A 14,049-nucleotide genomic window follows, 5' to 3' on the forward strand; every position below is an offset into this window, starting at 1 on the left:
TGAAGCCTAAATATGTATGCAGGGAGCGCCGCCGTCCTACTCTGTACTTAAAGTTTTCATCCAGATGTCAATGTTTTGCAGCAGTCAACCTGCTCCTTTGGTGTGTAATCTGTTGATCCTACAATGGGTCTGCTTGTGATGCTGAAACACCCTCTTGCTGCTGCTCACACAAAAACCTGATGTAACGGTTTCCTGTAGGAAACCCAAGAAGGTTCCCACAGTCAACAATCAGTTTTAAACTTGCTTTGGATATCTGAATAAGATTGCTGATGTAAGATGAAAAGATACAGAGGGGGGTGATACAATAAGGCATTTGCGACAAATTCTGGTGTATATAGTCAGAAGCCTTGTGCCAAATATATGAAAACCCTGAGGCCGCGTACACACGGTCGGTCCAAACCGATGAAAACGGACTGAAGGACCTTTTCATTGGTCCAAACCGATCGTGTGTGGGCCCCATCGGTCAATTATCCTTCGGTCCAAAATTTTAGAACTTGCTTTAAAATTGAATCGATGGACGCCTAACCGATAGGTCAAAACCGATGGTTAGTATGCAAAAGCATTGGTTAAAAACCCGCGCATGCTCAGAATCAAGTCGACGCATGCTTGGAAGCATTGAACTTCATTTTTCTCAGCACGTCGTTGTGTTTTACGTCACCGCGTTGGACTCGATAGTTTTTTTAACTGATGATGTGTAGGCACATCAGACCATCAGTCAGCTTCATCGGTTAACCGATGACAACGGTCCTACGGACCGTTCTTATCGGATGGACTGATCATGTGTACGCGGCCTGAGACATTTTCAGTTTCAGTACCGACACATGCAGCAAATTCTCATTGTTCTTATTTGCATCACTATTTTTGTCTTACTGATGTGATAAATTCATAATGGAATACCACTATATCAGTGTTGAAGAAAGTGGAGATAAATAAGACATCCTCTATGCTGGAGCAAATAGTTGATTGTATTGTATGTATAATGTATGGTGTTGCATCTTAACCACTAGCCGACCGTCCACCGCCGTTATACGTCGGCAAGTTGGCTCGGCTGGGCGAGAGCACGTAGTATGATGTCCTCTCTCCCAGCCGCCACTAGGGGCGCGCGCGCGCGCCCCCCGCTCGCCCCCGACTCCCGTGCGTGTGCCCGGCGGGCGCGATCGCCGCCGGGCACGCGCGATCGCTCGTTACAGAGCGGGGACCCGGAGCTGTGTGTGTAAACACACAGCTCCCGGTCCTGTCAGCAGGGGAAATGCTGATCTTCGGTTCATACAATGTATGAACCGAGGATCAGTGTTTCCCCTAGTGAGGCCCCTAGTGACCCCCCCCCCCCACAGTAAGACCACACCCAGGCATACTTAACCCCTTCCCCGCCCCCTAGTGTTAACCCCTTCACTGCCAGTGGCATTTTTATAGTAATCCAATGCATTTTTATAGCTCTGATCGCTATAAAAATGCCAATGGTCCCAAAAATGTGTCAAAAGTGTCCGAAGTGTCCGCCATAATGTCGCAATACCGAAAAAAAAATCGCTGATCGCCGCCATTACTAGTAAAAAATATATAATAAAAATGACATAAAAATACCCCCTATTTTGTAAACGCTATAACTTTTGCGCAAACCAATCAATAAACGCTTATTGCGATTTTTTTTTACGAAAAATATGTAGAAGAAAACGTATCGGCCTAAACTGAGGAAAAAAAATGTTTTTTTATATATTTTTGGGGGATATTTATTATAGAAAAATGTAAAAAATATTCATTTTTTTCAAAATTGTCGCTCTATTTTTGTTTATAGCGCAAAAACTAAAAACCGCAGAGGTGATCAAATACCACCAAAAGAAAGCTCTATTTGTGGGAAAAAAAGGACGCCAATTTTGTTTGGGAGCCACGTCGCACGACCGCGCAATTGTCTGTTAAAGCGACGCAGTCCCGAAACGCAAAAAGTACTCTGGTCTTTGGGCAGCAATATGGTCTGGGGGGTAAGTGGTTAAGCCGCGTACACACGACCATTTTTAATGTCCTAGAATAAACAACGTTTTTTTCGAAGTGATTATTGTCAAGCCTGCCTTGCATACACACGATCGTGAAAAAAAAATGCTCGAGCAAAGCGCGGTGACGTACAACACGTACGACGGTACTATAAAGGGGAAGTTCCATTCTGATGGCGCCACCCTTTGGGCTGCTTTTGCTGATTTTGTGTTAGTAAAAGTTTGGTGAGAGGTGATTCGTGCTCTACAGTCTTCGTGCTTTTCAGTCTGTTACAGCGTGACGAATGTGCTATCTCCATTACAGTTTTACCAGAACGAGCGCTCCCGTCTCATAACTTGCTTCTAAACATGCGCGCTTTTTTCACGTCGTTAAAGCCTACATACGACCGTTTTTCACGACGTGAAAAACGACAACGTGAAAAACTACAAGAAAATTTAGAGCATGTTCTAAATTTTTAACGCCCATTTTTCACGTCGAGAAAAATGCTCTGGAGCCTACACACGATCGTTTTTAATGACCATTTTAAAAAATGGCATTTTTCACGTCATGAAAAACGGTCGTGTGTACGCGGCATCAGAGACATCTTTAAATTCTTCTGGAACTGCTATTTGATAAATTTCGATTACTTCCCCGTCTTCTCCAAATAGCTCCTCTGCTTGTATAACTCTGCTATTGAAGAAGAGATCCCTGGGACATTCCTGTACAGTTGCGTCAGATTCATATGCACTTTAAGGGCATGTACAGGAATCTGACGCAAGTTCCATTATTTGTGGCACTACCGTGAGACAGATTATTAGAGAGTATCTACAACACCCTTTATGAATTTCACAGAGTATGTTTTATAGTAGGGGCTCCATGAAGTACATTCCTACTGACCCTGTGAGATGGTCTGTGTGTGCTTCAATTGCAATGGATTACAAAACTCAGATTCGGGTGAATCGAGTGAATTTATTGATTGTAGCACAGATGCAGCAGGCTGGAATATATTAATAGCTAGTTATTGTTTTTTTTGTCCGACTGAAGGTAGACACCTGTAGTTACGCACCTCATCCCAGAAGGTCCATTTATTAAAAAAAAGGAGAAGGATGATGGGACTATAGTGGTTCTTGTTCACATAATAATGAAAACCGAACAATGATAATTAAAACGTAAATATGAATTATCTTTATTATACAAAAGATTAAAAATGAGTAACAAGCCACAAGAGGTCGTTAGTGTAGGGTAGATCCAGAGTGGTGGTTATATATGGAAGTTTTCTGAAGGTTGAATAGTCATACGTTATCTTGACATGTTTCGCCTCTAGACTTCATCAGGGGATGTATGCGTCAACCATGGATAAACAAGAAAACTGTACAAACATAGAAATAACAAATAAAATAAAAAAATCAACACTACATATAACAAGAATACCCTTGTTGACAAAATCCACAAAGAAGCAGAGGGACTTACCATCAAGGACCCTATCCCCCCATATGAGAGGAAACACTTAGTAGCTAATTGACTGGATTCACTTGTAGCCTATAATTGTTCTATAAGTTGATTTTGCAATGTACAGTAGTTAAACAGATAAACCAGGTTTCAGAGATAAATTAACTGGATAGGTAATCTGCAATTCTAGCATTTTTTTGGAAGGATTTGAGTGTCTGAGAATGTACAAGGCAGAGGTATGGTAACAAGTGTTGCAAAGTAAGCAATGACAACCTGTGAGCGGTTCAGATATGATGGTAATCTATGAACACTTGTCTGTTTCCCACTTTTGGCACCTGCAAAACCATGAACAGCGGAATGAAGAGGCCATGTAAAGATGCATGTGCACTTTATATTGATCACACTTCATTCCAGCAGCTATCATTGCAACACGGTGACAAGCACTTATACAATATTGGGGTTCAAGGTGTATGTTAGGGGAGGGGCTGTCTGCCCCACAACCTATGCTGGCAATTGTCATCACTCATCACTGTGCAGAATAGCACTACTATAATCTGTCTATAAGGCTCATTAGACCATTTCCATATCTGCTGCTGCCGGGAGTGGGGCTGGGACTTGCACCTCTTACTTGGGGGAATAGGTGGGTTTCTCAGAAGTAGTAAGTAGTGGTGTGGTCAGGGTCTATGGTGGACAGAAGGAAAATAGTGTTATTGTCCTAGAGGGAAACGAGGGCCCTGGTCTGGAAACATGTAAGAGGCCCCCCATACAGCTTCCCCTCCAAGGGGAACCCAGGAATTGTCTCCCTAGAGGGGTGGAGTCAGGATAGATGGAGGACCAGAGTAGACAAGGTACTGACTTGAAGCTATCTTTCACATGAGCAGCGAATCAAAATCATGCCAGCCAGAGAATAATCAATTATATGCGGATTAACTGTTTTATGTAAAAATAAGTTATAAGTTCTGTTCTAACCTGTTCCAGGTTTAAAAAAAAAAGACAAAATCGGACTGACTCTCCCCTTATATAGGTAAGCCTATAATTGGAGAACCTTCAGAATGTCTCAGAGTTGAAAACAGGTGGTTGGCCTAGTGAATGATAATCCCCCTCCCACAGATCTATGGTAAAGTGTCTCCCAAATAAACCGTGTGCCCTGTAACCTGGATTCCTATGTTCAACGGGTCCAGGTGCTCAACATGATCCTTCTGGGCTAGACTTGGAACTTCTGGTAGCTGAAAGGCCCCTCATGTATAGGTGAGAGTGTTTTCCAGTACAGCTGTTGAGACGTGAGCAAAGTAGTGGCTTTGTGATCAACTAGAATATTGGAGTAGGCCCTTCCAGGCTTCAAATCAGTGGCGTCACTAGGGTTGGAGTCCCCTGGTGCAGTAAAATATGGTGCCACTCCCCCGAGTCACTGAGCAATCTGGGGCACTAAGCAGGCTAGCGCATTAGCATAGCTCTCCCCCCTGGCCTGCCGCAATGCTCTGTCCTGATGCTGCGGAGTGACAGCAGGAGCAGAACAGAGCAGTGGACACTGAACAGGTTAGTTTTGGGACTCAGTGCACGATCATGATGCACACCCCAAACTGGCCCCTGTAAATGTTGTGGTTTATGCCAGTGCACCAATTCATGCACTGTCACGGATGGGGGGTGACACCATCACGTCGGATATCACTTCCTTCTTAATGGTGTCGCCCAGGCCTGGACTGGGACACAAAATAGACCAGGGCATTTTAGACTGAGCATCCCAGTGGAACCCCCAAGTGTAAATCCCCTCTAGTGAAATCCTCCCAGTGTAAGAGTGTAATTCCCCCTCTCCCAGTAAATCCTCCCAGTTTAATCTCCCATAGTGTAAATTCCCCCAGTATAAATCCCCTTACCATTGTACTCCCCCATGTAAATCCCTGCACCATTGTACTCCCCGGTCTAAATCCCCTAAGTGTATCCCCCTGTGTAAATACCCTTCAGTGTAATCCCCTCAATGTAACCCCCCCCCCCGTGTAATGCCCTCAATGTACCCTTGTGTAATCCCCCTAACGTAACTCCCATCCCTGTGTAACCCTCCCTGTGTAATCCCCCTAATGTAACTCCCCCGTGTAATCCCTCTAATGCAACTCCCCCTGTGAAATCCCTCTAATGTATCCCCCCGTGTAATCCCCCAAATGTAACCCACCCTGTGTAATCCCTCTAATGTAACCCCCCTGTGTAATCCCCCTAATGTAACCCCCCCCCCCCGTGTATATCTGCCCATTGTGACTATATAGTGTATATCTCCCCTCGCCACATTTACAGGCCTCAGATCAGCACAGCTCGGTCCACATGGATGTCCCTCCTCCTAGGCTCCTCCACCTGTTGTGATATACTGTCAGTGTGGAGGAGGAGCCTAGACTCAGTCAGCTGAGAGGAGTGTAACTGCAATAGGCAGCCGACACCTCTTCCCGCCTGCCTTTCACAATAATATTCCCAGAAGACATGCAGGCGCCGGGCACTGGGCTAGCCGCTATGGGACTCCAGAGCTGTCTTCCTATGCCTTCTTTCTCCTCCTCCCTCCCCAAACATTGTGGGGAGCTAAGTAGACAGAAAAGATACCGGAGTGCGCAGGGGAAGGAAAAAGAGGAGAGAGCCACGGCGCCTCTCTCAATCCAGCGTTATGCCAGGTGTCCTCCCTGGTGCGGCCCGCACCCCCCGTTTCCCCCAAGCAATGCCACTGCTTCAAATAGTAACTCTGCTTTTGTTGAGAAAACATTTCCCTTGGGTGATCAATGTACATTGGAAGGATTTTAACAAATTATGTTGCAGACTCCTACCTTTTGTTGCTCTGAAGAAATATCTGTTTTTTTGATTATATCAATGTGCAAAGTGAATCTGAATGGGAATTAATTTTTCATTATCAATCGGCTGCAGGGTTCTAATGGGGACAAATTGCAGGGTCTGAATCCCTTTGAGAGTATCTCACCAAAATGATTTTTTTTCTGCAGAGAATGCCTAAAATTTGACTTGTAATTTAGATAAATAGACTTCTGAGAAAATTACTGAGTCAATCTCACCAGCAGGAAATTACATTTCTGAGGGTGTATCGTACATCAGCAGTGTACAGAATGCCTTCAGGTTGCCATATTGCATTTAATTTTACAGAAACTGACAGTGCTGCAGGATGAAATGGAAAGGTAGTTTTTGCCTAGTATGGAATTGCCCAGCTTCCAATGAGGAGACCAAGGGGTCCAAGGGTAGTTGAGATATTCTCTGAGTTTGGTCTTGCAGTTTGGGCACCCCTCACTCAGTGATTTAGTGGATTTGGGATGTCAGGAGGTACATCTTGGGGTTTTGGGACTGTGTGAAGGATGTCAGTGTAAATCTCCCTGCTTGGTTAAATTGTGGGTTAGATGGATTCATGTGTTACAAGCTATTGACATGTTAATGACCCTTCCTCAGCCAGCTCCCTAGTTCAAATGGTAATTGATTTATTGTGTGTGGGAAGGAGACCGGCCTTACTGTTTACAATGATTAGATAAGCAGCTCATGTTAATTATTCTGATTGCTTCATTGTGGTCAGGCTGTTACACCTAGTAATTAACTCCGCTGATGTCTTTATCTAAAGAAACGTGTCTGCAGGGTCGGCTCCGACTTGTCTCCTATAATCTGTATGGGAAACCCCACTGTGTGAGGGGGGCGTTCCTAACAGGCTGTAACCACATATAAGCTGAGTTTTTGTGTCAATAAAGTGTCTTGTTCTAGCAGTAAGCTTGTCTCATGTGTGGCTTTCTGGGCGATTCCAGGGATATCCCTCCTCGTGGAATATTGGGGTGATTGTCGTTATGGGAAGAAGGGAACGTTGACTGGGATATCATACCGATACCGTCACAATTGGTTGGTAGCAGCGGGATCTTCCCTTCTATGCCCCTTCACACCCGGATTCCAAGCAGACACTGGAAGAACTACTGGAAGTTCGTGGAAGGATCGCTAGCAACAAAACCAAGCGGGTCATCATAGCAGAATTAATGGAGCTAGACCAGGAGAACGGGATTGCAGCAACGCCAGCAGTACAAGAGATGGAGACACCAGTGATTCAGGAGGAGTCACCAACCAACAAGCTAATGAGAGAGAAGCTAGCGTGGTTCGGCCCGAACCCAACGCCGGATGTGGTGCTGAAAGTGATGGACCTGTTAGCGGAGGAACAAATAAGAGACAAACAAATAAGAGACGCAGAGCTACAGGAGGCTAAAGAAATAAGGGACGCAGAGCTACAGTTAAAACTGGCAGCAGTCCAACAAGCAGCCGCACCTTCTACGAACAGTGAGTACAGCACAGCAGACGCAAGGAAGATTCCGTTTAGCGCTTTTAAAGCTTTTGATGAAAAGGACTGTGAAATTGATAACTACCTGGCGGATTTTGAGCGACAATGTAACCTGCACCGAATAGCTAGAAGAGAGTGGGTTGCAATATTGTCAGGCAAACTGTCAGGCAAAGCTTCTGATGCTTTCCGGACCGTGCCAGATCAGGATATCCATAGCTACGCCAGGGTTAAAGAAGCGCTCCTGGCTCGTTATGCAGTAACCCCAGAGTCCCACCGACAGAAGTTCAGGGACTCACGCAAAACCACGAAAGACTCTTACGCAGAATGGGCATGCCAGCTGTCCCTGTCGGCCTCTAACTGGGTTAACAGCAGCCAGGCCACCACCGCAGAGGACATTTTGCAACTAATGCTCCTGGAGCAATTTTACAATCACATCCAGACGGATGTCAAAGATTGGGTGAGAGATCGCAGGCCCATGACTCTACCAGAGGCCGCGAAGTTGGCGGATGAATATGCGGATACTCGCAAGACAAACCAGGTCACACCACGGGTACAACCTCCACAACCAACGGCGCCCTCACACCCACCAGCCGCTAGATACCAACCGCCTAACAGACCGATGACATCTAGCCCTCGCTACCCACGCCAGGAGGACAACGAACAACGCTGCTTCCAGTGCAAACAGTTGGGTCACTTCAAGCAGAATTGCCCCATGAACGACAACACCAGGTCAAATTGGTCTCAACCGGGGTACCGCCCACCAGCAGCAGCCCATTGTGTAGACTCGGCTTGGGATCCCCAGGAGCTGGGTCAGGAAGAACCATTGGGCACCCCTTACGAAGCCCTCATGGTACAATCTGTTATTACGGACAACAGGGAACACCATTGTCAGCTGGTCATGGGCGACCGCCATGAGCCGGAGGGGCCTTGGAGGGAGCTGGGCAGAAAGAGGCACCGCCAGCTACCCTCCAAGAAGAAGAGGTCCTGGAAGTCATATAACCAGCGGACCTGGGAGGAGAAGAAGCGACTGGAGGAGATGGAATCGCAGCGGGCGCCCCAGATGCGGGCCGAGATGTTCGCCAAGGGCCCACCGGTGGCCCCTTACACCACCACCCAGTTCCTGATGATGAAGGACCACGTGGAGAGCCTGCAGGACATGAGCAAGCAGGATCTGATCCGTGAGTACATAGAGCTGGAGGAGTGCATAAGCCGCATGGAGGAGGAGAACAACCACCTGAGGTCACAGCGGGCTGACCCCCCCAGGCTCCATGAACTGGAGATGGAGCTGGAGAAGCTCAAAGAGGAGAACCGGCGGCTGCGGAGGGAGCAGGGGGTGGCTGACCTTATGGGGCTCTGAGTCCCCTCTTTCCCCCCCCCCGGACTCTGAGCACCAGTGCTACAGCATTTCAACAAATATAACTTTTTCTTTTTATGAATCTCCTGTGATTGTCACTTCAGAGCCATAACCTGCCCCCTCCCATAGCGGGACACCTAGATGGCGGCGCACAGACCCATTCGCTGTCTTCACACTGACTTCTGGTGACTTTGCAGATCGCACAAAGACTTGGGGACTGACCGGCGTGTGATCTGACGACCCGGTGGCATACCTGAGTCGGAAGCAGTTACCAATGGAGGTCAGTCACGCCAAACGGAGTTAACCTCGGACTAAAAGGTCTGAACCCGTCAACCCTACTGGACCAGGGAAGGTCCAACCGGGTTTGCCGGAGCAGGGAGAAAAAGGGGGGCCATTGTGAAGGATGTCAGTGTAAATCTCCCTGCTTGGTTAAATTGTGGGTTAGATGGATTCATGTGTTACAAGCTATTGACATGTTAATGACCCTTCCTCAGCCAGCTCCCTAGTTCAAATGGTAATTGATTTATTGTGTGTGGGAAGGAGACCGGCCTTACTGTTTACAATGATTAGATAAGCGGCTCATGTTAATTATTCTGATTGCTTCATTGTGGTCAGGCTGTTACACCTAGTAATTAACTCCGCTGATGTCTTTATCTAAAGAAACGTGTCTGCAGGGTCGGCTCCGACTTGTCTCCTATAATCTGTATGGGAAACCCCACTGTGTGAGGGGGGCGTTCCTAACAGGCTGTAACCACATATAAGCTGAGTTTTTGTGTCAATAAAGTGTCTTGTTCTAGCAGTAAGCTTGTCTCATGTGTGGCTTTCTGGGCGATTCCAGGGATATCCCTCCTCGTGGAATATTGGGGTGATTGTCGTTATGGGAAGAAGGGAACGTTGACTGGGATATCATACCGATACCGTCACAGACTGCTACACCAACTTGAGTGATTTTTGTTGCATCTAGTCAACAGCATGTCAATATTCAAAGTTACAAAGTCTGAGAGGGCAGTGGAAATGTAGGTCCCTAGGTATTTAATCCCTTCCCTCCAATACCTCCCAGCCCTTAAAGAAGAGTTATACTCTGTAAAAAATGTTTTAAAGTCTTTTAATATAAGGACACTTACCTTTCCTAGGATCCTGCGATGTTGGCACCCTGAACCAATTGGGCCAATCAATGGGTTTTGAGTGTGGGCACCAGCATTGTAAGTATAGGGAACCGGCAGTGAAGCCTTCAGGCTTCACAGGCGGTTACCTACTGCACATGCGTGAGTCACACTGTGCTTTATGAATGTTCCCACCATCTTCTGGGACCTGCATGTGTCCCAGAAGGCAGCGGGGGAGGAGGAGGGCCCAGAAATGTCATAGATCACCGATCGGTGATCTTACATGGAAGTGGCAGCAGGTACGTGTCAAAACCAGGTACCCGCTCCCCCTTCCACCTAAAAAGTGCAAAATGTGAAAAAGCGGAGCTTCCCTTTTGGGTGGAGCTCTGCTTTAACCCCCTCAGTGGTATTCCAGAGTCTGGCACAGGGTGGAATTCCAGCACCAAAAGCGTTAACCTCGAGCCTGAGGATCGCTTTGCAGTGTCCACAGGCAGAGTTTACTTACCTTATACCTTGATCCTGCGATGCCTCCCCGCTGTGTGATCAAGCTGTGTCACGGTGCCCGTGTGCCGGCAAACTCTGTTCCCTGCGACGTTACGACGCACGGGGGTGGAGATCGGCGCCAAATTAAAAAAAGTAAATACACACAATACATGCAGTATACTGTAATCTTATTGATTACAGTACTGTATGAAATAAATACACCCCCCCCCCCCCCCCTTGTCCCTAGTGGTCTGCCCAGTGTCCTACATGTACTTTTATATTATTAAAACTGTTCTTTCTGCCTGGAAACTGTAGATTGTCCATAGCAACCAAAAAGTGTCCCTTTACATCAAAAGTGGTTTTTCCAGCTAGAAAACAGCGATAATAAATTAGAATCACTTGCAGAATTGAGCGATAGCGATTTGTGGGGAAATTCGTCATCAAACAATAAAAGTAATGACAGCGACAATTCTGCAACTGAGCAAATTTCAAAGTTTTTGATTTGATTACATTATTGAATAATTTTTATTATAATTACATTATTATTTGTTATAATTATTTAACCATTTCATGCCTAAGCCTATTTATGACATTTGGTGTATACAAGTTAGAATCCGTATTTTTTGCTAGAAAATTACTCAGAACCCCCAAACATTATATATATTTTTTTAGCAGAGAATCTAGAGATTAAAAATAGCGATTGTTGCAATATTTTATGTCACACTGTATTTGTGCGGCTGTGTTTTAAACGCAACTTTTTGGGAAAAATGTACTTTCATGAATTTAAAAAAAATGAAAAAGTAAAGTTTGCCCAATTTTTTTGCATAATGTGAAAGATGATGTTACACCGAGTAAATAGATACCAAGCATGTCATGCTTTATAATTGCACGCACTCGTGGAATGGCGACAAACTACGGTACCTAAAAATCTCCATAGGCGACGCTTTAAACTTTTTTTACGGTTACCAGGTTAGAGTTATAGAGGAGGTCTAGTACTATAATGATTGCTCTCGCTCTGACGATCGGGGCGATACCTCACATGTGTGATTTGAACACCATTTTCATATGCGGGCGCGACTTCCGTATGCGTTTTCTTTGTTGCACAAGCTCGCGGGGAGGGGGCGCTTTAAATTTTTTTATATTTTTTCTTATTTATTTTATTTATTTTTATAATATTAAATTGTGTTTTTTTTTTACATTTTGATCACTTTTATTCCTGTCACAAGGAATGTAAACATCCCTTGTGACAGTAATAGGTGGTGACAGGTACTCTTTATGGAGAGATCGGGGGTCTAAAAGACCCCCAATCCCTCCTTTTCAATTCAAAGTATTCAGATCGCCAAAAACGGCGATTCTGAATACTGTGTACTTTTTTAAATCCGGCGCCATTGGCAGCCGAGAAACCCGGAAGTGACGTCATGACGTCGCTTCCGTGTTTACATTGCGGCGACTGAATCAAAGCCGTTTACGGCTTAGTTTCAGTCTGCGCCTGGACACTGGAGGCGCCGGATCAAGGATCGGGTCTCCCGGTGGGACAGGAGGCCTGGTCAGAGCGGCGAGAGGCGGCGGGAGGGGTTATGTCCCCTCCCACTCCTCTGGCATAACAACCGAGCGGCTTTTAGCCGCATCGGTGGTTATGTCTGGATAGCCAATCGCCGGCTCTAAACAACGGTACCGGAATGATGCCTGCAGCTGCAGGCATCTTCCCGGTATAACCCCCGAAAGCCGAGGACGCATATATACGTACGCTCAGCGTGAAAGGGATTGATTATATTATAATTTATAATTTTGTTTTTCAAACTTTATCATACCCGAGATGTCTACTAGACTCTGGTTTGGTCAGATTTAAGTGAGTTATTCCTAAGAATTACAGGCCTACAATGTAAAACGCCAAATTTCCATGCAAAATAATGGTACCGCTTTCAGCACCTAAAACCTGAACTAATCATACCGCCAGAGAGGTTAAAGAACTTCTAGATGTCGGGAGATGGAGGCGGCCATTTTGGTCATGTGACGGCTGTAATTGGCTGTCACAGTGGTCACATGTTTTCCGATCCTGGCGCACGCTCTCAGCACAGTTTTGTGTTTACAGTAGGCTGCATATATGTGACCTTCCGGGGGAAAAGGTTAAAAAATGTAAACTGAGGCTACCTGGTTAGCTTCAGAGGGAGTGGGTCTGAAATTGGATCTAACAGTAAAAGAACCGAATTAATAATAAATACAGAAAAGGATCCGTAGGTGGTAATCAGAGACATGTTAGATATCAGGGTGCGTGTCATGTCTCCAGTAAGGTAATTATTCATTACAATTGGATATGCGTTTGCTATTATTTTGTTTTATTTCCTATTTTTCCAACGAAAGTGGAGTTACACTTTATACTTTTACAAGTCACCTAAAGTAAGTCATGATAGACACTAATGATGTGAACTGCCTTAGGAGTAACCAGACTGCCCATTTTGGTAAATGACACCAAATCTCATCCCGCCATGCCCTCTTTTGTATATGAGCAACATCCATGGCTATTGTAGTGGAAATAAATTTCGTTGTGATTCTCGCCTGTCTGTCTTCTCCACACCACAGGCAGCTGCTGCGGCGGTCCAGCTCTGGTTACACATCTGCTTAGCAGTGACTCAGGGCTACCTGGGGTCAGATTGCTATGAATACAGCTGCTTCTGAGCAGAGGTGACTACAATGCAAACACAGCCTACCTGGCCTTCTGGAAATCTCAACGTCTAGCGAATTATCTCAACAGCGCTGAAAAGGAACCAAATGTTAACTCAATCCAGGTCACATCTTGTAGACATGGTGTATCTGATACATAACATGATCCTCTGTGGTCAGACAGCAGTAACCCTCATTGCTGTTAGATTGCAGACATGTCCTCCGACCAGAAGAAGTTGTCTCCTGCTGAAATTATGATATTGTTGATCCTTTCTTTTCTGTGGAGGGAATGTGACGCCAGGCCTTCCCCCAAGACCAGCCTGCTTTGTCTATGAAGGATCACACGGAGCTTTATAAACCAAATGGCCTCTATTACACAACATGTGAAATCAGCATTAGTGCCTCTAATATATGAGCGGCTTGCGTTTGTCTTTACATTCATATCTATTACAAGGCGAGCTGTCACTACATAAGCTGACTAGTAAATTACAACTGAACTGAGATATCTAGCTCGGCTTAGTTGGTCTTGCAGCACTGGAGCCCTGCGGTCTGATCCAGTATCAGTATGGAATTTGCATACCTTTCCATTTACATTTCTGAGGGTTTTGGTTTGCTCTTATACACCTTAAATACGGTATATTGGAAAGTGAACATGAACATAATGTGCCCAGACTATGGATATTAAACTATTCTGAACAAGTAGTAAAAGAGCTTGCCTGTGTTGTGAACTTTGAAAATGAACTTCT

At 45.5% G+C, this 14,049-nt stretch overlaps 1 long non-coding RNA gene across 1 annotated transcript; it reads right to left on the bottom strand.

Annotated features, from left to right (window-relative positions):
• Positions 1–3,127: 3,127 nt before the first annotated feature.
• Positions 3,128–13,561, bottom strand: LOC120939679. The gene is made up of 2 exons (XR_005749350.1): positions 13,351–13,561; positions 3,128–3,334 (listed from the first exon to the last, which is right to left on the bottom strand). It is a non-coding gene; the product is annotated as an uncharacterized LOC120939679 (long non-coding RNA).
• Positions 13,562–14,049: the final 488 nt, after the last annotated feature.

This window comes from Rana temporaria, chromosome 5 (genome assembly GCF_905171775.1).
Source record: "Rana temporaria chromosome 5, aRanTem1.1, whole genome shotgun sequence".
Lineage (NCBI taxonomy): Eukaryota > Metazoa > Chordata > Amphibia > Anura > Ranidae > Rana > Rana temporaria.